Source organism: Lynx rufus, unplaced genomic scaffold (genome assembly GCF_022079265.1).
Source record: "Lynx rufus isolate CCGP_SWC_20201006 ecotype Redwood Valley unplaced genomic scaffold, mLynRuf1.p SCAF_1, whole genome shotgun sequence".
Classification (NCBI taxonomy): Eukaryota; Metazoa; Chordata; class Mammalia; order Carnivora; family Felidae; genus Lynx; species Lynx rufus.
In genome coordinates this window covers 183,991,665-184,015,824 of record NW_025814823.1, presented here as the reverse complement: position 1 = coordinate 184,015,824, position 24,160 = coordinate 183,991,665, and the positions used below count along the sequence as shown (strand labels likewise).

Here is a 24,160-nt window from a genome sequence, read left to right as displayed (position 1 = left end):
GGATGACAGTTCTCACACCAGCTGCTTGACATCTGAACAGCTGCCAATGCCCTAGGAAATGTCACACCATCAGATATAGGCTCTGAGTGTGTGAGTAGCAAAAATGTATGTGGTAGAGGCCAGCACCTCAGGCCATGACTAACACCCCAGGCCCCATCATCCCACAAGCTTGAAGCCGGGGTTGAGCTGTCAGTTTAATAAATGAATAGCCTCTTTGTTTTGATCAGCATTGTCAAGGCTTATTTCAAAAAAGGACTCTGATTCCTCTCACAGTCTAGCCCAGCCAAAGTCAATTGGTACAATTTCAAGGTGAATTTATTCATTCTTTATAAAGTTCTGTGCGCGAATATATCAAGACAGTTGAATAAATTGAAATAAATAGACTTGGAGTTACATATTCTCCCAGTAATTGAAATAGTTTCCCCCCAATATATTTATAGTAATAATTCTACCTTTATGAAACCTAGTCTAGCTACAGAAAGGAAAGCACAGAATTACCATTTTGATAACATATTTGGAAAATGCAATTGGGGCTAATATGTTGATAAGGGCACCTGAAAGTTGTCCTTGCCTTTAACTATTCCATGTTAAACTTTGAGTAAAGCACCAGCTTTACCTCTTGATAAGGATGCCTGATTAGCTTGCATTGATGTGCAAATATTTACCTTGAATTTGGTCATTTCTAAATAGAAATGCTCTAACACTAGCTCTTTCTGTCTGTTTTATGGTTTTTGAATTTTGAGTTGCATATATGGGGGGAACTAAACATATACACTGAATGAAAAAAACATCATCGGTGTTGATGTCCATCTGAAAAGAGCAAATTTAGTTAATTTGATGGATACATTAATTTAACATGATCACCTCAGATACCATCATTGGTGAAAAATCATTGCATTTTTTAACCTGTACAATAGTTTTGACTTGCAGCTTTGAGGATCACTTATTTTTTTCCTTTATTTTGCAAACATGCAGATGTTGGATCATTATCAGAAAGGGTTACTGTAAGAGAAATTTCTCCTGATTATTGTAGAAAAACCAACCCAACTCTATCTGCATGTGATGGAGAAAGAATTAGCCTCACACACTTACAGCATGCTGTTCTTAAAAGGATTTGCAAAGTATAAAATATCTTATCTGGAAAGTTTGGTTCCTCATAAAACCATCAGTAAGCCTTGGGAAATGCTGCAATCTGAGTTTTGGGAAGGAAAATGCTTTGACTTGATAATGAAGGACACCTGGGAGTGATTGGCATTTGCTAACAGAAAAGTCAAATAATTGAGGCATAATGGTTAAGAAGGGGTTTAGGGAAGAACTTAGTCCAGTGCTAATCTTTTGAAAACTTGAAGTGATATCTGTGATGTTTTTCTCCCTCTGACAAGCAATCTATAGAAGTGATCAAACTGATCAACTGCGACTGCTCTTTTCCTTCCTTGATCTCTTTTTATCTCATTTTTTAAAAGCAAATTGAAGCTTTCTCCCCTATCCATCAATGTGCATATAAGCTCTGATGTGTGACCCATGGGCAACTAATCATTTCTAAGCTACTGTCTGGAACATTATTATTTTATAAAACATAAACAGTAAATGTGTGAGTTATAGTCAGGCTGAGGAGATATATGTCTTTTTTTTTTTAATTTTTTTTTCAACGTTTATTTATTTTTGGGACAGAGAGAGAGCATGAACGGGGGAGGGGCAGAGAGAGAGGGAGACACAGAATCGGAAACAGGCTCCAGGCTCCGAGCCATCAGCCCAGAGCCTGACGCGGGGCTCGAACTCCCGGACCGCGAGATCGTGACCTGGCTGAAGTCGGACGCTTAACCGACTGCGCCACCCAGGCGCCCCGAGATATATGTCTTAAATAATATATATTTCAAAAGAATTCTTTTTCCTCTGGGTCATATTATATATATATATATATATATATATATATATATATATATATATTATATATGTATATATATAAATTATATATTATATATTAAATTATATAGAATATAAATTATATATATGTATATATATGTATATATATAAATTATATATTATATATTAAATTATATAGAATATAAATTATATATATGTATATATATGTATATATATAAATTATATATTATATATTAAATTATATAGAATATAAATTATATATATGTATATGTACATATTTATTTATATTTATATTTGTATTTATATTTATATTTATATTTAATTTGTTATTAAGAGTTTTCTTTACCAGTTCTTCCAGGATAATCCAAATAATGGGCTGAAAATCTGAGTTCTGATTTTAGTTGGTGGACATGTACATACTCGTAACACATTACCAAAGTAGCACCTTTGTTGATACTGAATAGATATATCTATTTTAGAGCCTAAGTTCACCTTAAACAGAAGGGAGCCTGGGGAGTGTGGAAGGAACAGCCATGCTACTTGGAATATATAGGCTGTCCTGTTGGTTTACACCACTTGTCTATCACCAATAATTTAATAGGGGAAATGCGTATGACTGTTAAGCTCTGACAGAGTAATTGAGAACATGGAAATGGCACTCACCTTCCATTTTTAGAGTCTGATTTGTATCTGAACACAAAATGACCTCTTGAATAAACAATTAGAATGGCATTACCTCAGGAGACTTGTCTGAAAGATAGTGGAAGTTTCTCATTGCCCATGCTTCTTGCCCTGTCTTTTCCTGATAATAAGCAGTTGTTCTTTTCAAGGAATCTTTTAAAAGAATTTTCATATAAAGATTGTATTTTTTTCCTATCCAGACAAAAGACTTTGAATAATTTTTGTCCCAGTGCTGATGGTTATTCAATTTCTTTGTAATGTTGGTGACAGCATCTGCTCTCACCATTATTTGGAGCTCCATGAAGACCTCTAGAACAGCAGTCAGCAATTTTTTTTTTTTTGTAAACAGCCAGATAGTAAATATTTTAGGCTTTGTAATCTCTGTTGCAACCACTCAACTCTGCTTTTGCAGTGTAGTGTGACAGCAGTCATAGACAATATGTAAATGAGTGAGCGTGGCTGTGTTCCAGTAAAATTTTATTTACAGAAGAGATAATGGGCCATATTTGACTTCTAGGCTGTAGTCAGCTGATTTCTGCTCCATAGCAAGAGGCATCTAAGTAATGGGAATCTATTGTTCTAATTCACATCAGTACATTAATATAAGATATCATTATCACTCCTTGGGATTGGGGTAATTCCTAATGAAATTTTGTACCAAAGTACACTTTTTAAAAAAATTTTAATGGTAATTCCTGTTATTTAAAAAAAAAAAAACAATGTTTATTTATTATTGAGAAACAGAGAGAGACAGGAGGAGACACAGAATCCAAAGCAGGCTCCAGGTTCTGAGCTATCAGCACGGAGCCCAACACAGGGCTAGAACTCACAAACTGCGCGATCATGACCTGAACTGAAGTTGGACATTTAACCAACCGAGCCACCCACGCACCCCAAAGTATTAAGCTCTTTAACCCCCTCCATTAATCTTATCAATCTCTTCTTAAAATTGTACAAGAAAATAGTAGTCGTATGTTAGACTTTAATGTTTAGTGTGTTGTCTTAATTAAGTTCCTCTAATTTTTATAGTGGACTTTTACTGTGGGCTAGATAATTTTTATAAAGGACTTTTACCATAGGCTAGAGAGTAGAGATTACAGTGTTCTTTATTATGGAGCAAAATAAAAACATATAGCACCCAGATAGATTATTTACATTTATGATGTTTTATAGGAATAAAACTGGGGTACTGATATTGAAAATAATGTTGGTAGGGATTCTAATTTATACTGAATGGTTTAGGAACCTCTTTCATTTTACTCTCTATCAGTTAGGAATAAAAATATGGCACAGTGGAGCCCTACCCGGGCATGAGTTCAGGGTCAAGAATGGACTAGTAAATTTGAATATATTTCTACAAAAATAATAAATTTTCTGAATAGATAAATGTGACAAAATTCAAAAGGCACAAAAACATATCATAAAAATTAATTTTCTTTTCCACATACCCCCAACTATGCAGTTTTCCCCCCTAGATGCAATGCTGTTACCATTTTTTTTCATTCATTATATGAGTGAATTTAGGTTCTAGGAAGTACAACTTGAAAAATAGATATACTACTTTCCTGCCTTTATTATACATTCATGTATCAGCATATATAAGCTTACTAGTAGGTCTAGTAGTTAATGGGTATTTTATATATTTCTAACAGTTTGCTATTTTACAGAGCTACAGTGAAAATACTCCAACTCCAAACTTTGCATGAAATATCTGTGTTAGGAAGCTATATTCCATGGGTCGATTACTTTTGTGTGTATCTTGTGAACAAAGGCACTAACTGCTATTTTATTTGGGACTGTCTCATCAAAGAGGTTTGTGTGGCAAATAACCATGGAAGAGAGAGATGGTGTCTCTTTGTGAAAGGAGAGCATGTTTAGTTATTTGTCAGCATAAAGATTCAGATTCCTAAGCTCATGGTTCCTCAGCTGTGATGCAAGCCCTTAATGCAGGCAACATCCATCTTGCCCCTTTCCTGTTATCTTTGTGGGACTTGAAAGGGCAAAGGGAACCAATAAGAACATATAGCTCAGGATGCTTCCTATCCCATAAGTGATAAAGTTCATTTCTGGCTCAGGAGTCTCCAGTCTTCTGCCAACATCTGTGAAACTGTGACAGGTTAATTGTTAATTCAAAAGTAGGAGAAAGCCTCAGACTCTTCATAGTTCATGATAATCTGTAGAATAATTTCCTATTGGAATTGTGGTGCCAACGTTTACATGGACTATAAATACATTTTAATAATTATATTGACATTAACATATATGAGAGTACTTGTTTCTTTCTCTAATCTCACTAACAAATTGTTACCCATCTTTTGATATTTGCCAGTTTGCTAAACGAAAATGCTATGTTAGTGTATTTTTAATTTTAATTTCAATATCAGTGTATTTTTAATTTGAATTTTAATATCTTAGTGTATTTGTATTTCACAATGAAGCAGTCTAAATATTAATCCAGGTACTTAATAGCTGTTTATATATACTTTTCCATGAAATTGTCTATTTTTATCTTCCTGTTTTTTCTAATTTTTTAACTGATTATTTAAACCTCTTTAAGTATTAAGAGATTAGGCTACTGTGTATCACACTCATTATATATATTTCCCTCCAATTGTCATTTATCTGTTTACTTTAAGGTAACTTACTTTAAGATTACTTCATTTCTTATGAATGGAAATTTTAAAATATTTTAAGTATACAAATTTATCCTTTTATAGGGCTCCTGGATTTATGTAATATTAGACCTTTCTTAGTCAAAGATTTTATAACAATTTTTGCTGCTCTTTGTACTTATCTGCTTTGTATTTTTGTGCAGTTAGATTTTGATTCATCTATGGGACATTTTCAAACGAGGATTAAGATGTAGATCCATCTTATTTCTCTTTTGGATTAGGATATTTTTGAAACAAAGAATACCATGTTAGAAATCTTAATTGAGATTTGGAACAACAGAAAAAAAGGAATTTCCTCAAGAATAACTTAATCACACACTTGAGATAAACTATTAGCTGAATTTACTAAACCGTTAAATTAAACATTTCAACTAATTACCAACATACTATTGAATTGTAAGATTTGCTTTGGCCAGGAGGCCTTCTTCACAGAGGGAGGAGATGGGGACATATTCTCTAGTGAGGTCATTTTTCAGGACTGGTGTTTTGATCTGCTTCTCCATCCTCCCTCCCCCCCTCCTCCCTCCTTCCCTCCGTCTCTTCCTTCCTTCCTACCTACCTTCCTTCCTTCCTTCCTTCCTTCCTCCCTCCCTCCCTCCCTCCCTCCTTTTTCATGAATATGGCAAATATCCCTCAAAGATGAATTATTACTATTTATTACAGTGATGTGCTTATTTTATGAACTTCCCTTTTTTTAATCTCTGAGATTCTTTGTTTTTCCATCTTCAGTATTTCACTACATTCTCTTGTACTTTGTCTATTTTCTTTATTGTGTGTTTTACAGATGTCTACACTCTGCATAGCCCTTTACTGCTGCTACTTTTCAGAAAACCTTTCTCATCTTCTACTTTCTGGGCTTTTCTTACACTCCTGGTTCATTGCCTAAATAAATATTTCCCTAAAACTTGCTAGGTTATTTCCTCAGAAAAAGGACTGCAAGTAATCTTAAGCTTTATCCTCTTTTTTTTTTCTAATGGGTTAATTTTATTGTTGTTTGTTTGCTTGTTCGTGTTTAATGTTTGTAACTCATCTGCCCTCAGCCATTTACAACCATATTTATTTTGTAAATATGGAAAAGACTGAAGTTTTTGCCAAAAGAGAACTTTCTGTATTCTTCATAAGTCATTTTCTTTTTTCATTTATCTCTATATCATATAACCTAATTAATATGTTTATATATGTTTACTTAGATTATGGTTAGTTTCATTTTTCCTTTCTCAGAAATGCAATACAAGCTTAACTCTAGATATTATTACCTCTAGCACTTTTAATCATTCTTCTCACTCTTTTCTGAGCTATGTCTCTATAACAGTGCTTTTATTAATAACTTTAACATATATACTTATGTACTATTCAAATGTATAGTCTTTATTTCAAGACAAATAAGCATTTTCTCTTTTCTTAACAGCAGTCCAGTGATCTCATTCCTAATCTATCTCATTCATCTGCTCAGGTCAAATAAGCCATTTTCCCTCATTATTATTGACTCTGATGATAATTAATCAAAATATAAAATTTCATTTTCTTAAAGCTTATCTCCATATTTCCTTTCATTTTTCATTCTCTACAAATCTATAGGGCTATGTAGAAAACAATATGCATAAGCAGTGAGCATATGTGCTAAGTACACATCTGTCACGTGAGTAACTCTTGGCTCCATGGAATTGCACTGTCACCATCAGAAAAACAATAGTTTGACCAGATCTTTCGGTTTTGACACTCTAATCTAGAACCCCACCGTTCGTCTTCAGGGCCCCCTGACCAGGTGTGCAAGCTATATGGTACACAATAGCATGAGTATACATCATAGATAATGAGAAAATGTTGGCAGAGGGTATTATTTGGTTAATTTAAGGATAAATATGTTACACAAGTTTCCAATGGTTGGAATGGTTATCTTGAGGATGGTTATATTTCCCAAATAAACACAAACGCTTTACACAATGCTGCTTATCTTGGGCAAGGTGAGTGGATGCATGCACATATTCACCAAAGTTCATTGTTGTATACCATGCAGGTGTTCTTAGCACCACATCATTATCTCAAGACTTTATCCCTGGTGAAGCCTCTGGGAGTAGGAAAGGCAAATGGAACCCACATCCAGAGGACTGGGTGGGGGTGAGTTGTCTCTGAGTGCCCAGGGCCAGCTCTTGGGTCAACTGGCAGGGATGTCTTTAAATGACCTTTCCCAACAATGAGTTTGTTTTTTTTTTTTGTTTGTTTGTTTGTTTTTTTGTTTCTTCCCCTAGCTGGAATGGTACCCGGTATATGGAGGTTGAGGAAATACATACTAAACAAACAAACAAACAAAAAAGCCAGCAACAACAACAAAAAAACAAACAAACAAAAAACAGGGATTCTCAACCTTGGCAATATTGACAATTTGGGCCAGATCATTCTTTTGGTGGTGGTGGTGGTATCCTGTACACTGTAGGAAGTTTAATAGCATCCCTAGATGCCCGTACATCCCTGGTACATGGCAACCACAAACATCTCCAGCCATGGCCAAGTATCCACTGTGAACAAAACTCCCCAATGAGGAAGAGGTGTATGATGAACTTACCTGGGTACTACTGATACTTTGTTGCTACTATGTAGCTATAATGTTTCTCCTACTTCAGATACATTCTGCTCTCCAGTGTCTTTTTTTCTCATCAGTACCAGACACTAATAATGTTACAATGAAATTGTTCAATCTTTAGAAAAAAATACTGGTCTGATATTTTCAAAGCAGACTTAAAATAACTATTGATTTTCTCCCTCTGAAGCTTACCATTTACTTAAGAAAACCCAGCATAGCTATTAATTTTCTTCAAAATTTATAAATGTTAGACCCTTTCATACCATGTCAAGGCTTTGAACTTTCAAAACTTCTTACTTGGCTATTAATGGTTTAATATAACTGAAAGAGATCCTTCTCTAATCTTCATCCTCCCTACCCCATGTTTGAAGTTTCAGTACCTTCATTGTCACAGAAAAACTAACTTCTCCTAGCTCATTTCCACTTGCTTATTGACTCTGCTTTATGTCTGGTATGGTAATTCCTTGTGTCCTTTGCTCAAGTGGCAAGAAGATGTGCCTAGAATGGGCTTGTGGCTGACTGTGGTGATTTTACTGTGTCAGCCTTGGTCCTGGGGGAGCAGGGAAAGTTAACTGGTCCCCTATCTAAATTGTTGAATTTATTGGCATTGAGAAATTAATTATATTCCCTTATTCCTTTAAAACTGTAGAATCTGTGGTGATGCCATTCTTCTTATTGCTGATACCACTAATTAGTATCATCTCCCTTTTTCCTTGATTACTCTAAAGATTTATTAATTTTATTGATCTTTCAAAGAACTGGCTTTTGGTTTTATTGATTTTTCTATATGCTATTCTGATTTCTTTTTTTTTTTTTTCCACTTTATTTATTTTTGGGAAAGAGACTGAGTAGGGAAGAGGCAGAGAGAGAGAGAGGTGGGGGGGAGAGAGAGAGAATGTCAAGCAGGCTCGATGCTGTCAGCACAGAGCCCAATGCAGGGCTCTAACTCACAAACCATGAGATCATGACATGAGCCGAAACCAAGAGTTGGACGCCTAACCCACTGAGCCACCCAGCAGGCACCCTTATACTTTTCTGATTTCTATTTTATTGTTTTCTCCTTTAATCTTCATTAATTTCTTTTTGGGGAGGTAATTTTTCTTCCTCCTTTTTTTTTTTTTTTGTTTAGTTTCTTAAGTTTGAAATCAGTGTTATTTGAGACCTTTCTTTTTTTTTCCTAACACAGGTGGTTAGTCTTATCAGCTTCCCTCTAAGAACTGTTTTTAACTGCATTCCATATATTTTAATATGCTGTGCTTTTATTTTTATTCAAATTATTTTCCAGTTTCTCTTTTGATTTCTTCTTTGATGGATTTCTTCTTTTATGGAAATGTATTATTTGGTTTTGACATATTTGGGGATTGTGTAAATGTGTTTTTAATTGTCGATTTCTAATTGAATTCTGTAGTAGTCAATGAACATACTTTGTCTTATTCAAATCCTTTTAAATTTATTATCCAGGACTGAGGCAAGATTTCTGATACTCTGCTCAGTGCCTCATTAATTATGAGGTTTTCCACCATGGCTGGAAAGGTATTCTTCCTAACCTGTGAAATTTCCAGAGTTCTCTCTTCTGTAATTCCTGTACTCTCCCTTGTAAACTCTAGCTACCTTGGTCTTCCCAAACTCTCAACTTCATGTCTTGTATGTAGACAGTCAGAATTAGAAACAACAGAAGATCATTGAACAGCTCTAGTGATTCAACTTCTTTACCCATGCCGATGTCATGGCCTGAGAACTTCAAGTAGTACATGCTGGTACAATTGTATGGCTAAGTTCTTTTACTCTTTGGTCTCAAGGATTACTGTGCTCTGTTTCCTGCTGTCCAGTGTCTTCAAAATAATCTTAAAATACATTTTGTCTAATGTTGTTGTTTGTTTCAGGATGGAGAGTCCCTGTCCAGTTTCTGTTACTCCATCTTTATTGAAAGACCGCGGAACATGTTTAAATTTACAAACATGGAAAGTGTGCCGTCTTTAACTGTGTATGCCATTCTGACCCTAAAGTCATCGATGCTAATGTTAATTGACCGTTGAAAGACTCGTATGTCTCCTTCAAATTAATCATCCATTTCTCATCCATTTGTCTAGACTTTTCTATCTAGTTTTATGACTCTAACTCTTTAGGGTTTAAATCACCCCCTATATCATTTGTGAAACTCCTATCAATAATATTCATTAAAATAATATGCTAATTTTGTGTGAAATTGTAGTGGACATATATGGGAGTGTCTACTTCACTGGTTTTTTTCCTCCAAAGTCATTTCTGTAACTTGAAAGATTGTGGCTGTTTTTACAAAATCTCCTCCTATGTCTATGTCTGACTGAACCAATGGTGTTTGACTCAAAAACAACAACATTAATTGTATGTCAGGAATTTGGCATTTGGGGTTTACTAGTAGTCAGTTATTCTTATGGGTGGACTGTAGTCCAGCAGGCAACCAAAAAAGGTCAGAATGTCAGTGGGGAGAGAGAAAGATGGATGTGAGAGAGAGGGGAGAGAAGTGAAAGAGTATAATGGAATAGAACAGAGGACAAAAAAAGGAAGGAGAGGGAAGAAGGAGGGACAGAGAGTCTAAAGAGTATCAAGTAGTTGCACAAAGAGAATACGAGGTTTGAGGAGTGCCTTCATCTTGAATGTCACACCTTCCCTGGTTTCCTTGAAACATCCTGAAACCCTCATACAATGTTTTCCTCTCTTGTTTAAGGTCAATCCTATTACCCATAGCCAATGAGTCCTCCCGAGTATAGGGATTTAAATTAATTATTACAACTTTCACTGAATTCAGGAAAACCATTATCTGGAAAGGTACGGAGATAGTGCCAAGATAGTGCCAGACTATAGGTAGACAATTGAAAGTAGACAGTATCTAAGAAAGGTTTGGAAGATACTAAGATCCTTGAAATTTAAGAAAGATTTCCCTATGTTGGGAGGATAAAGAAAGTCATCCCAGGAACAGGAAATATCATGAATAGTGACATGGAGTTAAAACACGACAGGAGAGGAAGAAGCAGTGTTTAACTAGTTTCATTGGAACATGTATATTGTGGATGAACTTGTGTATTTTGTGATATACAAAGGAAGCCTTCAGATTTCAGATTCTGGTGTTGGAGTTGATGTGATGGGCATCGCTAGGAGTGGCACATTTTCCCCCACTTGTTTTTAAACAATAACATGATGAAGTGTGTTTCAAGGAAGATCAGTCTGGTAAGAAAGCACTGGATTGATTAAAGAGCCTAGATCCCAGATGGAATAGATGGATTAGGAGGCTGTATCAATTTAGGGGCATTTAGCTTTAAGTCACGGAAAAGCCTAACTGCGGTGGCTTAATGGAAGAGAAAGAGAGAGAGAAAGAATTTATCAGATCATGTAACTAAAACATCCATGGATAAGGCTGAATTCAGAAAACAACTGTGTTAGGGGCTCAGATAATGTCATTAGAGCTGAATTTTCTCTGGTATATATTCCACCTCTGCTGCCGATCTCAACAGCTGCACATAGTCACATCTGTCAGTTCCATACTCTACTCTCTTGGTGGAAAGGTGTCTAAAGAAGCCCCAGCATCAATTTGTCTAAAGTTCATGTCTAGCAGTAAAAATGGATACCTTTCTGGACTCATTCCCAAATTCATGGGCTTTATTCTGATTGGCCACCATGGATCATGGACTCCTCCCAGAATATCTACTGTCGTCAGGAGGATACAGTGCTTGTTCACATCTGGGCCATGTAAAATAAGAAAGTAGAATGTTTAACTTTCATTTGTTGCCCAATGCTAGTTTATCCCAAAGCCTCTTTTCATACATGATTTAATGTTTTGTGATGAGGGAAAGCAATACTATTTGTAAGATGGAAATAATCATTTACTAAATTTTAAGTCAAAAATATATTTAAAAGACACAATTTCAGGTTTAAGATATTTAGTATAGTTTTATTATTAAGTATTCCAGAACACACTGCATTGACAAATTTCTTCTTACCGTGAACTTTCACAACACACATAACCTCTTGAAGTCGCGAGTTTATAATGGAAATGCTGATGCTCCTTTAACTCTGTTAAAGTGAACTGTGCTGCTGTGATAAGAGGAAAATGCATGTTTGCGTTTGGACAACTCATCATCTTTCCAAATCATGATTAGTTGGTGGCAGGACAATATAACACCAAATCATATGCAAAGATAGCCCGGATTTGAAATATGAATCTTTTGCCAGTGTAAGAGATGAAGATGACAGTCGTAATCTCTTCAGATTCATAATTTACTAAGTTGTAGGCAGGTTAGCAGTGATGGAACATCCCTGGGCAGGGTGTTAGCAATTTTAAGATCATCTTATTGCATTACACAAATGGGAAGTTTAAAAGTTTGGGGCTGTCCTTATCTCTACCTTGAGCAACTCTTGGGGACACGCTAGCTCTAGAAATGAAATGTGTATACGTGGACATGCATATTGCTGTAGCTTATCCTCTTGTGTATTACATACTAAACAGTGGATTGTTTATGGTATGAAAAGCATTGTGTCATTGTGAGGATGTAAAACATTATGGGCAAATAACTATGGGTTTTGCTATCAAATAATGAAATGACATTTGTTACTGCCTCTGTAGTCAACAGAGAACATTTTCTGATGAAGTTATTCAGGTTATAGTAGGGGGCTAAAAGGCTGAACTCATTCCCTATAACAACTAGGAATTTGTTGTGATCTAACATAACAAGGATTTTTTTCCATTCATAGCCATCAAGGAACAGCGCATGAAGACAGCTGAACAATATAAATGAAGAAATTTTCAGTGATGGCTTTGCTTAGGCTTCTGCTGTATTATCATCTAGAGAAAGTATTGTCAAATTGATGTGGCTTAGGACATGGCAGAAGGTATATCCTTGGAAATATCAAGGGATATTTCCTTTTACCTCAGATTCTTTCTCTTTTTTTTTTTTAAATTTTTTTTTTCAACGTTTATTTATTTTTGGGACAGAGAGAGACAGAGCATGAACGGGCGAGGGGCAGAGAGAGAGGGAGACACAGAATCGGAAACAGGCTCCAGGCTCCGAGCCATCAGCCCAGAGCCCGACGCGGGGCTCGAACTCACGGACCGCGAGATCGTGACCTGGCTGAAGTCGGACGCTTAACCGACTGCACCACCCAGGCGCCCCTCAGATTCTTTCTCTTTTACCATATACCTTATTCTCATGCAACTATAATTAACTTATATATATTGTATACTATATTATAAATATAATATATACTTTATTATATACTATATTATCAATATAATATATATTATATATTTTATGTGTTATATATATGTATATGTGTGTATATATGTATGTATATGTATATATATAATGTATGTATATGTATAATGTATGTATAATGTGTATGTATATGTATGTATGTATATATAAAATGTGTGTTTGTCTATATAGATATAGATATAGGTATAGATAGATAGATATAATTCAGTTTATTTAGACTTAAAAACACATCAGTTCATTCATTTCTCTTAACCCTGATCCCTCAACTCTGTGAAGTACCAACCTGCTCCCTTTATCTATTAACTTGTGTGGTTTTTTTAAATTTTTAAATTTTTTATTTTTTTACAATTTGGCTTATAAGAGATCATACAGTATTTGTCTTTCTCTGCTTTTTTGTTTTGTTATTTTACATCGATACTTCTCTTTCTTTCTATATTTCTGACTCTCTTGCAACTATAATTCTTAAGTGTGATTATATGATGAATCTAAGTTTAGCACTCTTAGCTTATACCCACTTTGAAAGCTTACATGAAAGATTTACCACTGTTAAAAATAAACTAAAGCATGAGATGCCTGGATGGCTCCGTTAGTTAAGTGTCTGACTCTTGATTTCAGCTCAGTTCTTGATCTCATGGCTTGTGAGATGGCTCCTGGTGTCTACACTACAGCGCTGAGCCTGCTTGGGATCCTTCCCCCACCTCCCACTTGCATTCTCTCTCTCTCCCTCTCTCTCTCTCTCAAAATAAATAAATATCTTTTAAAAAAGATAAACTAAGATATGTTACATTTTTAAAGTACTTTTTTAAAGCAAAAATCTATTTGAAAAGGGCTGTGCCAAACTGGAAGTGATTAACAGCTCTCCATGGACAGCTGCTCTGGGAGAGATTGCTATGGAGAGAAGATGGAAGTAAAGTAAGGAAATTATTGATTGACTATAGCTTAAAGCCAAGTTGACTGTAATTGGTTGTCTTTAGGTTTAAATTTTATGACCTGGAGGCATTTATAGGCTTAGATTTTTATTTATTTATTTGCTTACTTACTTATTTTTTAAAGCCATCACAGCATTAGAGCTACTGGTCTAATGGCTTCCTTGTTTAATGAATGTAACCCCATTCACTGGGGAGACTCCCTCTCCAAACCTCCATTGTTCCGTAACTATAGCCCCTAGGTGTCTGGAGGAATATAAGAGATAAATATTAATTTGTTCAGAAATTTAGAAAGTGTGATTGATTATCCTCATGATATTACTTCATCCTATGGAAATAAAATCAATATTTAACATCATGTCTGACCCAACAATATAGATTTTCACAAATATGTGTGATTCACACATGCACGATTTGTGTTAGACTCATTCCTTCTATCTAAACAGCTATCTAAACTTTCACATGCCTATTGAAAATACAATTCACTGTGGATAAAAATGAAACCAGGTGAAGCACAGAGACTCCAGCTAAGATCTGGTTATTGATAGATCCATTATTTGGAATTTCTTGATTGGCCTTTTCAAAACAGGGATCAGAGGAATTGGGATGACATTCTGTGAGGTACTATCTCATCTTAAAGTGGTCTTTTCCAAAAGCCTTGCGATGAAGAATTAGTCTGTTTGTATTTCTCTTGCTTGAGTGCAGGGAAATAGATCATAAGAGAAATTGGTTGTGGGTAAGACTAAGGTATCTGTAACATCATGAAGAGATTGGAGTTTCTGGTGGTAGATAAAACAGTCAGAAAAGTTACCCCTGTTAGCAATAGCCTGGGAGATTCAGATCATAGCATTATTGTTCTAAGCCAATACTAGAGTAAAAAAAAGAAGAAAAGTGTTTCATGTTTAGTTAAAGTAGGAAGCCTTAAAACTTTTTTTTTCATGTTTATTTTTGAAAGAGAGAGAGAGAGCAATCAGGGGAGGGGCAGAAAGGGATGAAGACACAGAATCCAAAGTAGGATCCAAGTTCTGAGCTGTCAGCACAAAGCCCAACATGTGGCTCTAACTCACGAGCTGTGAGACTGTGACCTGAGCTGAAGTTGGATACTTAACCTGACTAAACCACCCACATGCCCCTAAATTAGGATGTCTTGATCCATTGTTTTGGGAGGAGGCAGTCTACCTCAAAATTAGCTACTTTTCTTCTTTATAAATTTGATTTGGAAGTCACCAAGATCTGCACAGGACCATATGTCAGGCACAGCTTCCTTCAGCTGTGAGATAAGTACTCAAGGCTCAAGTCCTTAAACTCTGGCTGCCGTCTGGGTATTGAGGAGGGCCTAGTATAGTACCTTCCAGGGAGATTCAAGGGCAGTCTTTGTTCTTAGTGCTTCCAAATCTGAAGGGTGGGAGAAAATTGGAAATGTTAGTTTAGAAAATCATAGATAGTTAAGGAAACTGGAGTACAGATCCAGTCTGGTTTACAGGTATTGTAACACAACATCAAAGAAAATTCATAGGATTAAAATCTAGCATGAACCAAAGTGCAAACATAGTTTTTCTCTCTCCACATATATTCATTTTTTACCAAATATAGTCACAATAAAACTAATTTGTTTGCATTAAATTTGGCCTGATTATTCACACAAGTATAGCAAAAATAGTTACTGATCATGTAAACTCTTTCTAAGACTACTTTGCTGGAACTTTTCATAAGGAGTCTCAGGATGAACGCTTGAAGCCTCTGAGGCCAGAAAACCAAGCCAAAGATTGGTCATCAGATTTACCTGCATTACCATTTCTGTCAAAGCCTTGGTAATGCAGCCCATGTTTCCACTTCTGTCCTTCTACAAGGCGAGCTATTATTGAGCTTATGCAAATAACTAACTGTATTGCCAAGAAAAGAATACTCAAAAGTATTCTGGAGGGTTCAGAGAGAAAGAGGAAATGTTTTCATCTTTGTTTACAAGAATATACTTTATCAAATTGCTGTAAGTCCTAGATAGCTTAAGGAAAGGGTTTCCTTCAATCTGAAAACAAAAACAAAAACAAAAACAAAACCCCTCAAACCAAAGCATCAAGGAACCTGCAGTGTTCAAACTAAGAGTCATAAAAATTATAATCAGCCTCCTTAGTTCATTCAGTCCCATGTGATATTTTATTTGCTTGAATACACTTTTTCCACTAGTTCTGGAAATTCTTATACAGTTAAGTTTTATGATATTAAAGTTATCAGAAACGTGAGCTTGCTGAACGTCTTTTCCATGAATTTCCTTAAAATGAATCATTTTTGCAAGAACACTGTTGTAAAAGCATCAGAATAAAACAATAATGATCTATGAAAAGACTTAAAGATGCTCATTGTTAAAGATCTGATGAGAGTTCATTATAATGAAATTGACAAGGAAATTTGGTTATTTCTGTAACATGCAACACTTTAAGATAATAATGAGAATTATGACTGACATCATTATGCTGGGACATATCAGATCTGTGAGAATTTCACAGAAGAATTTTTAGAGCCCTTATACCACATATCTACAGAAATGCAACAAAAGGAGGGCTTAGTATTTTTATTTTATGGTGTTTCTCATGTAATTTAACATCAAATTAGCCCAATTAGTTTAACATCACCCTTTTTGTAAGAAGAGAATATCTATTTTTGGGGATGTCCCAGGGACTCCTTGGAAATCTCAAAGCTAGTTCAAGGTGAAAGAAGACTTCATTTAGAATTTCATTTGGGGAAGTTTGTCATAAATATCAAAAGATTTTAAAACCCTTGGTCAAATAGGAGCCTGGTTAACTGTGAAACAATATGTAGTTACTCATTTAACTGTAGTGACAACTAAAGACTCCACAGGAAAATATAGAAGGTTGCATGGTTCTGAGCAAAATGTAGCTCTTTTAATATGAACAGTACCAGGTTTATAAATAATCAAACACCTGATAAAGACAGCAAACACAGGAAACTATTCTGATTAAAATATCACATAAAAGCTAAAGAAAACCTTTCTTTTTTGTTTTTTTTGTTTTCTTTTGATCAGATGAATCATCTATAAAAACTTGTCATTTCAGCAGATGAAAGAAAATTCAGATTTAGTTTTACATAAGTACAGCATTGATATTAAAGCTTATTTAAAAAGAAAACTTCACATTCATTTACCTTTAATATGCATAAAATTCCTTTCCTAAGTTGCCTTTGCACAAACTTGTTACAACTTCTTTATTACGTTTAGATTTTGTCCTATTTTTTTTTCTTTTTAAATAACCAGTCTCACTTTAGAACAAAATGACATTTTCCCTCCGCAAAAAAAACCCATCTATTCTTAATTCAATGGACATTGGGTTGCTTTCATATCTTAGGTGTTGTAAATAATGTTGCAATAAACATAGAGGTGCATTTATCTTTTTGGATTAGTGTTTTCATTTTCTATGGGTAAATACCCAGTAGTGGAATCAGTGAGTCATAATTTTTTGAAGAACTTTCGTACTGTTTTCCATAGTGGCTATACCAATTTGCATTTTCATCAACAGTGCATAAAGGTTCCTTTTACTCCATATCCTCACCAATACTTGTTATTTCTTAAGTTTTTCATCTTAGCCATTCTGACAAGTATAAAGTGATATCTCATTATGGTTTTAATTTGCATTTTTCTGATGATTAGTGGTGTTGAGCATCTTTTCATATGTCTGTTGTCCATCTGTATATCTTCTTTGGAAAAATGGCTATTCATGTCCTCTGCCCATTTTTTAAATTGGACTATTTGTTTTGGTGTTCAGCTGTATGAGCTATTTATATATTTTGGATTTTAACCCCTTATCCAATATATCATTTATAGATATCTTCCGCCATTCAGTAGGTAGCCTTTTTGTTTTGTTGATGGTTTTGTTTGCTGTACAAAAGCTTTGTATTTTGCTATAGTCCTAATAGTTTAATTTTGTTCCCCCCTCTACCATCTGAGGAGACGTATTTAGAAAAATATTCCTACAGTTGATGTCAAAGAAATTACTGCCCATGTGTTCTTTTAGGAGTTTTATGGTTTCACATTTTACATTTAAGCTTTTAATCCACTTTGAGTTTATTTTTGTGTATCTATAAGAAGATAGTCTAGTTTCATTCTTTTGTATGTAGCTATTCTGTTTTACCAGTATCCTCTGTTGCAGAGGCTGTTTTCCCCCATTGTGTATTCTTGCCTCCTTTGTCATAGATTAATTGATGATTTAAGCATGGATTTATTTCTAGATTCTCTATTCTATGTTTCTATGTCTATGTGTCCATTTGTGTGTGCCAGTACCATACTGTTTTGATTACTACATCTTTGTAGTATATCTTGAAATTTGGGATTATGATACCTCTACCTTTGTTCTTTTTCAACATTACTTTGGTTATTTGGGATCTTTGTAGTTTCTTACAAACTTAGGAAAATTTGTTCAAGTTCTGGGAAATATGTTGTTGGCATTTTAACAGTGATTGCATTAAATTTGTAGATTGCCTTGGGTGGAAGGATATTTTAACAATATTGGTTTTTCCAATATGTGGGAATGGACTATCTTTCCATTTGTTTGTGTAATCTTTAATCTTTCATCAGTGTTTTATAGTTTCCAGAGTACAGGTCTTGCACATCTTTAGTTAAGTTTATTTCTAGGTATGTCATTATTTTTGATATAGTTATAAATGGGATTGTTTTCTTTATTTTTCTTTCTGCTATTTCATTATTAGTGTACAGATATGCATCAGATATCTATATATTAATTTTGTATCCTTTGACTTTAAAATTCATTTATCAGTTCTAGTAGTTTTTGGTGGAGATTTTAGGGTTTTACATGTATAGTATTATGCCATCTGCAAATTGTGACAATTTAACTTTTCATTTATCAGTAGAAATACCCCTTATTTCTTGTTCTTGTCTCATCGTTGCATATAGGACTTCCAGTGCTATGTTATATAAAAGTGGTGAGAGAAAACATGTTTCTCTTGCTCCTGGTCTTAGAGGAAAATCTCTGTTTTTCCCCATGGAGTATGAAGTCAGCTGTATGTTTTTCATGAAAGGTTTTTATTATGTTAAAGTATGTTCCCTTTAAACCTACTTTTTTGAAGGTTTTCATCATGTATGTACACTGTACTTCATCAGATACTTTTTCTGCATATATTGAAATGATCATGTTGTTTTTATCCTTATGTTGATGTGATGTATCACATTGATTGATTGAACCATGCTTGCAATCCTGGAATAAATCCCACTTGATTGTGGGAAATGACTTTTTAATGTACTGTTGGATTTACTTTGCTAATATTTTCCTGAGGATTTTTGCATGTATGTTCATCACAGATATTGGTCTGTAGTTATCTCTCTCTTTTTTAATATTTATTTGTTTTTGAGAGGGAGAGAGCACAGGCTGGGAGGGGCAGAGAGAGAGGGAGATAGAGGATCCCAAACAGGCTCTGTATTGACAGCAGAGAGACTGATGTGGGGCTTAAACTCACAAACTGTGAGATCATGAGCCGAAGTCAGATGCTTAACCAGCTGAACCACCCAGGTGCCCCAAGTTCGTTTGTTCTCTCTCTCTCTCTCTCTCTCTCTGTCTCTCTCTCTCTCTCGTAATGTCTTTACCTGGTTTTAGTATCAGGGTAATGATGGCCTTGTAGAATGAATTTGGAAGCTTTCCTTTCTCTTCTATTTTTTGGAATACTTTGAGAATCATAGGTATTAACCCTTCTTTAAATATTTGGTAGAATTCACCTGTGAAGCCATCTAATCCTGGACTTTTGTTTGTTGGGAGTTTTTTTATTACTGATTCAATTTCATTGCTAGTAGTTAGTCTGTTCAAATATTCTATTTCTTCCTGATTCAGTTTTGGAAGGTTATGTGTTTCTAGGAATTTATCCATTTCCTTAGGGTTGTTCCAATTTGTTAGTATATAATTTTTCAAAATATTTTCTCATACTCTTGTTTTTCTGTGTTGTGAGTTACTATTTCTCCTCCTTCATTTTCTATTTTATTTATTTGAGTCCTCTCCCTCTCTTTTTTCTTGTCTCTTGAGGTAGGCCTGTATTGCTATAAACCTCCTTCTAAGAACAACTTTTGCTGCATCCTAAAGACTTGGATCATTGTGTTTTCATTTTTATTTGTCTGCATATATATTTTTTTAATTTCCTTTTTTATTTTTAGGTTGGCCCATTCATTAAAAAAATTTTTTTTAATGTTTATTTATTTTTGACATAGAGAGAGAGACACAGCGTGAGCAGGGGAGGGGCAGAGAGAGAGGGAGACACAGTATCCGAAGCAGTTTCCAGGCTCTGAGCTGTCAGCACAGAGCCCAACGTGGGGCTCAAACTCACAGACTGTGAGATCATGACCTGAGCCGAAGCCGGTCACTCAACTGACTGAGCCATACAGGCGCTCCGGCCCATTCATTTTAGTAGCATGTTATTTAGCCTCTATGTATTTGTATTATTTTGAGACTTTTTCTTGTGATTGATTTCTAGTTTCATACCATTCTGATTAGAAAAGATGCATGATAGGATTTCAGTCTTTTTGAGACTTGTTTTGTGGCCTCACATTGATCTTTTCTGGAGAATGTTCCATGTGCTCTTGAAAAGAATGTGTGTTCTCCTGTTTTAGGGTGGAATATTCTGAACATCTCTCTTAGGGTCATTTGGTCCAGTACGTCATTCAAAGCCACTGTTTTCTTGTTGATTTTCTATCTAGATGATCTATTCATTGATGTGAGATGTTAAAGTCCCCAATTATTATCATATTACACTCAGTTTCTTCTTTATATTTGTTAATAGTTGCTTTATGTATTAGGTTCTGTATGTTTGGTGCTTAAATATCTACAATTATTATATCCTCTTTTTGGATTGGTCCTTTTATTATTGTATAGTTTCCTTCTTTGTCTCTTTTTAGTCTTTGATTTAAAGTGTATTTTGTCTGATGTAAGTATTGCTACTCTTGCTTTCTTTCACCTTCATTTGCATGATAACTGTTTTTCTGTCCCTTCACTTCAAATCTGCATGTGTCTTTAGGTCTGTAGTGAATCTATTATAGGTAGCATATAGAGTGGTCTTGTTTTTTTATGCATTCAGTCACCTTATGTCTTTTGATTAGAGCATTTAGTCCATTTGCATTTAATATAATTATTGATAGGTATGTAGATATTGTCTTGTGTTACTTGTTTTTCAGTTTTCATAGTTCTTCTCTGTTCCTTTATCTTCTCTTACTCTCTTCCTTTGTGGTTTGATGGCTTTCTTTAGGGATATGCTTGGATTCCTTTTTCTTTGTTTTTTTTGTGTATCTGTTACAGATTATTTATTCATGGTTATCATTATGTTCATACACAATATCTTATGCATATAGCATTCTATTTTAAGTCGGTGGTTGCTTAAATTTGAACCCATTCTAACAACACTAAAGTTTTACTCCTCCCACCACACATTTTATATATATATGATGTCATACTTTACATCATTTTATTTTGTTAATCTCTTGAGTGATTTTTATAGGTACAATTGATTTTACTGCTTTTGTGCTTTAACCTTCATACTGGTTTTGTAAGTAATTAATATTTCTTTATTATGTTTGCATCTACCTGTGATTTTTTTCCCTTTAATAATTTTCTTACTTTGGCCCAAAGAATTCTCAACCTCTCATTCTCTTGAAAGTGTTGGCCTTATGAAGAAGAGATCCCCTGAGGCCCTGTAGCACAATGTCCCCTGTTTACCAGAATCAGGTTCTTCAAGGGTATCTCCTGTATTTGTTGCTTGCACCTTACTGCTGTGGCCAAGCCTCATTTGCTTTCCATCCACTTGACTGTGTTGGCCCCCTTTGGCTACTGAAGATGCACTGTCCAGGGTTTGGTTCCTATGTTGTGAAGAAGCCAATATGGGGGCTATTGTAGGCTTGTAGTTGGGTGGTATGAGTGTCAGACCAGATACCTGCCTTCAGCTTGTCTGCTGGTATGCAGACTCTAAACTGCAGTATGCCCTCCTTGCCTGTCTTCTGAGAGGCTTTTGTTGGTGGGCAAGGCTGGCAGTTAGACCAAATGCCTGCCTTAAATCTATCTGCTGGGGCTGCAGTCATACTGGTGTGGGTGGTTATCTTTCCCTCTTCTCAGGGCACAAGTCACTTTAGAATGGTGCTGGTCCTTGCCAGAGCTGCTTGCAGGATGTGTCAAGATAAGAGCTGCTTTGGAGGGATGTTTGTTCAGTGGGGCAGGTTGGATGGGGCAGATTTTCAGACCATTGGGATAGAGTACACACTGTTAGCAAGATAGGTGGAGGGTGTGCTCCTTCCTGAAAATGTTAGGTTATTGGAGGGAGGGGGGGACTAGATAAAAAGTGCTCCCCAGCTCTTCATTCTTGGAGAAGTTTTCTAAAGATACCTATCTCTTCAACACACATTCTGAGATTAGCAAATAAACCTCCATCACCTGTACCCCAGGTGCTTTTCATACTGTTGGTTCTATGCTGTATCTCACTGGTGTTGTTTAATTACGCTGGCTCAATCAGGGCAAGGACTATAACTCTCTAGCTCTCTGAGCTAAGCCCATTGATTTTTAAAGTACCCAGAGGTAAGTTTCACTGTTTGTAAAAATATATAAAGTTAAATCCCACTGATTTTCAAATTTTTTTTAACATTTATTTATTTTTGAGACACAGAGAGACAGAGCATGAACGGGGGAGGGGCAGAGAGAGAGGGAGACACAGACCAAAACAGGCTCCAGGCTCTGAGCTGTCAGCCCAGAGCCCGACTCAGGGCTCGAACTCATGGACTGCGAGATCATGACCTGAGCCGAAGTCAGATGCTTAACCGACTGAGCCACCCAGCCACCCCATGATTTTCAAATCCAAATGTCATTGGGACTTGTCTTCTCAGTGTAGGTCCCCCATGCCTAAGGTGCCTAATGTGGGGTTTGTTTCACTCCCTCTTCTGTGCTCCCTCCCTTTTCTGGTTAATCTTTCTGGGGGTTTGGTTCCAGGTCACATTTGTGCCTCTCCTACCCTTTCTGGTATGGCTCCCTCTCTACAGTTAACTGTGGAAAGTCTGTTCTGTCAGTCTTTGGGTTGCTTTCTTAGTTTCACTGATGCAAGTTGTTATCTGGGTTGTCCATGGGCAAGATGAGCTTAGAATCCTTCTACTCTGACATCTTCCTCTTCCCAATCCCATTTATTAGAATTTTTTACATCTTAGATACCTTAATTTCTAGTGAAAACTAAGAATTAACTATCAACTATCTGTTTTACCAAAATTCTTTAGATTGGCAAATTTATAACTTGTTTTTTTTTCATTTTTCATTGTAGTATTAAGAAATCTAAGTATCTTTGAGTTTCTCTGTAATAAGCAGCTCAAAGTAGATAAACCCATGTTCAGTAATTAATGTTATATCTTATTTGGAAATGAACTGGATATTTAATGACTATCCATCATCTAACTTACTTAGCAAATAAATGGTTTTAAGTTAACAAAAATATTTAGGGAAATGATTTAAATAGACATAGTTATTGTTGAAAAGTTTATTTATAAACTTTTATCTTGTGTCTGTTTAATTCTCTTGTGCATAGTAATTATGTCGAGATTAGTCCTGTGAATTTCATGACATACCAAACAGCTAACCATTATCTTATCTTTTGGCTGACAAATTCTATAAGATATGACATGAACTCACTTGACCTTTAATTAGCCTAGGTAGAATCACAGTATTATATTTAATGCCAATAACTCTAAAGACATGTCGGTTTTAATTAAAACCCACAAACGCAAACCAGTTTTAATATCAAATATTTTCCCAGATCTTGGAAACCTGAAATTCACATGGATTAAGTTTCTATCATATGCCTCAGAATTTAATTTATATAAGCATTTTTCTTTAAGCCAATTAAATAGAGCTCTTTTACAAATTAATTTTGGCATTACTATCCAGAAGTGGACAATGTCACATATCTACAAAACACACACATACACACACGTGTGTGCACACACATGCACACGCACAAGTGAACATATATACAGATGTAGAGAATTTGTAGCTTCCATTTTAAATTACTGCAATGAATTAGGTATACTAATACACAACTCATTAGTTATAGGACAAGTTGGATCTATTGAAGTGACCTATCCTTCTTTATTTCTGCTTCTGATAAGAATTACCTCCCTGCAATTTGCATATCAAA

The 24,160-nt window shown here is 35.3% G+C and overlaps 1 pseudogene; it reads right to left on the bottom strand.

Annotated features, from left to right (window-relative positions):
• LOC124510067 (60S ribosomal protein L18a-like) overlaps positions 1–22,070 on the bottom strand; it is a 105,941-nt pseudogene extending 83,871 nt beyond the window's left edge.
• Positions 22,071–24,160: the final 2,090 nt, after the last annotated feature.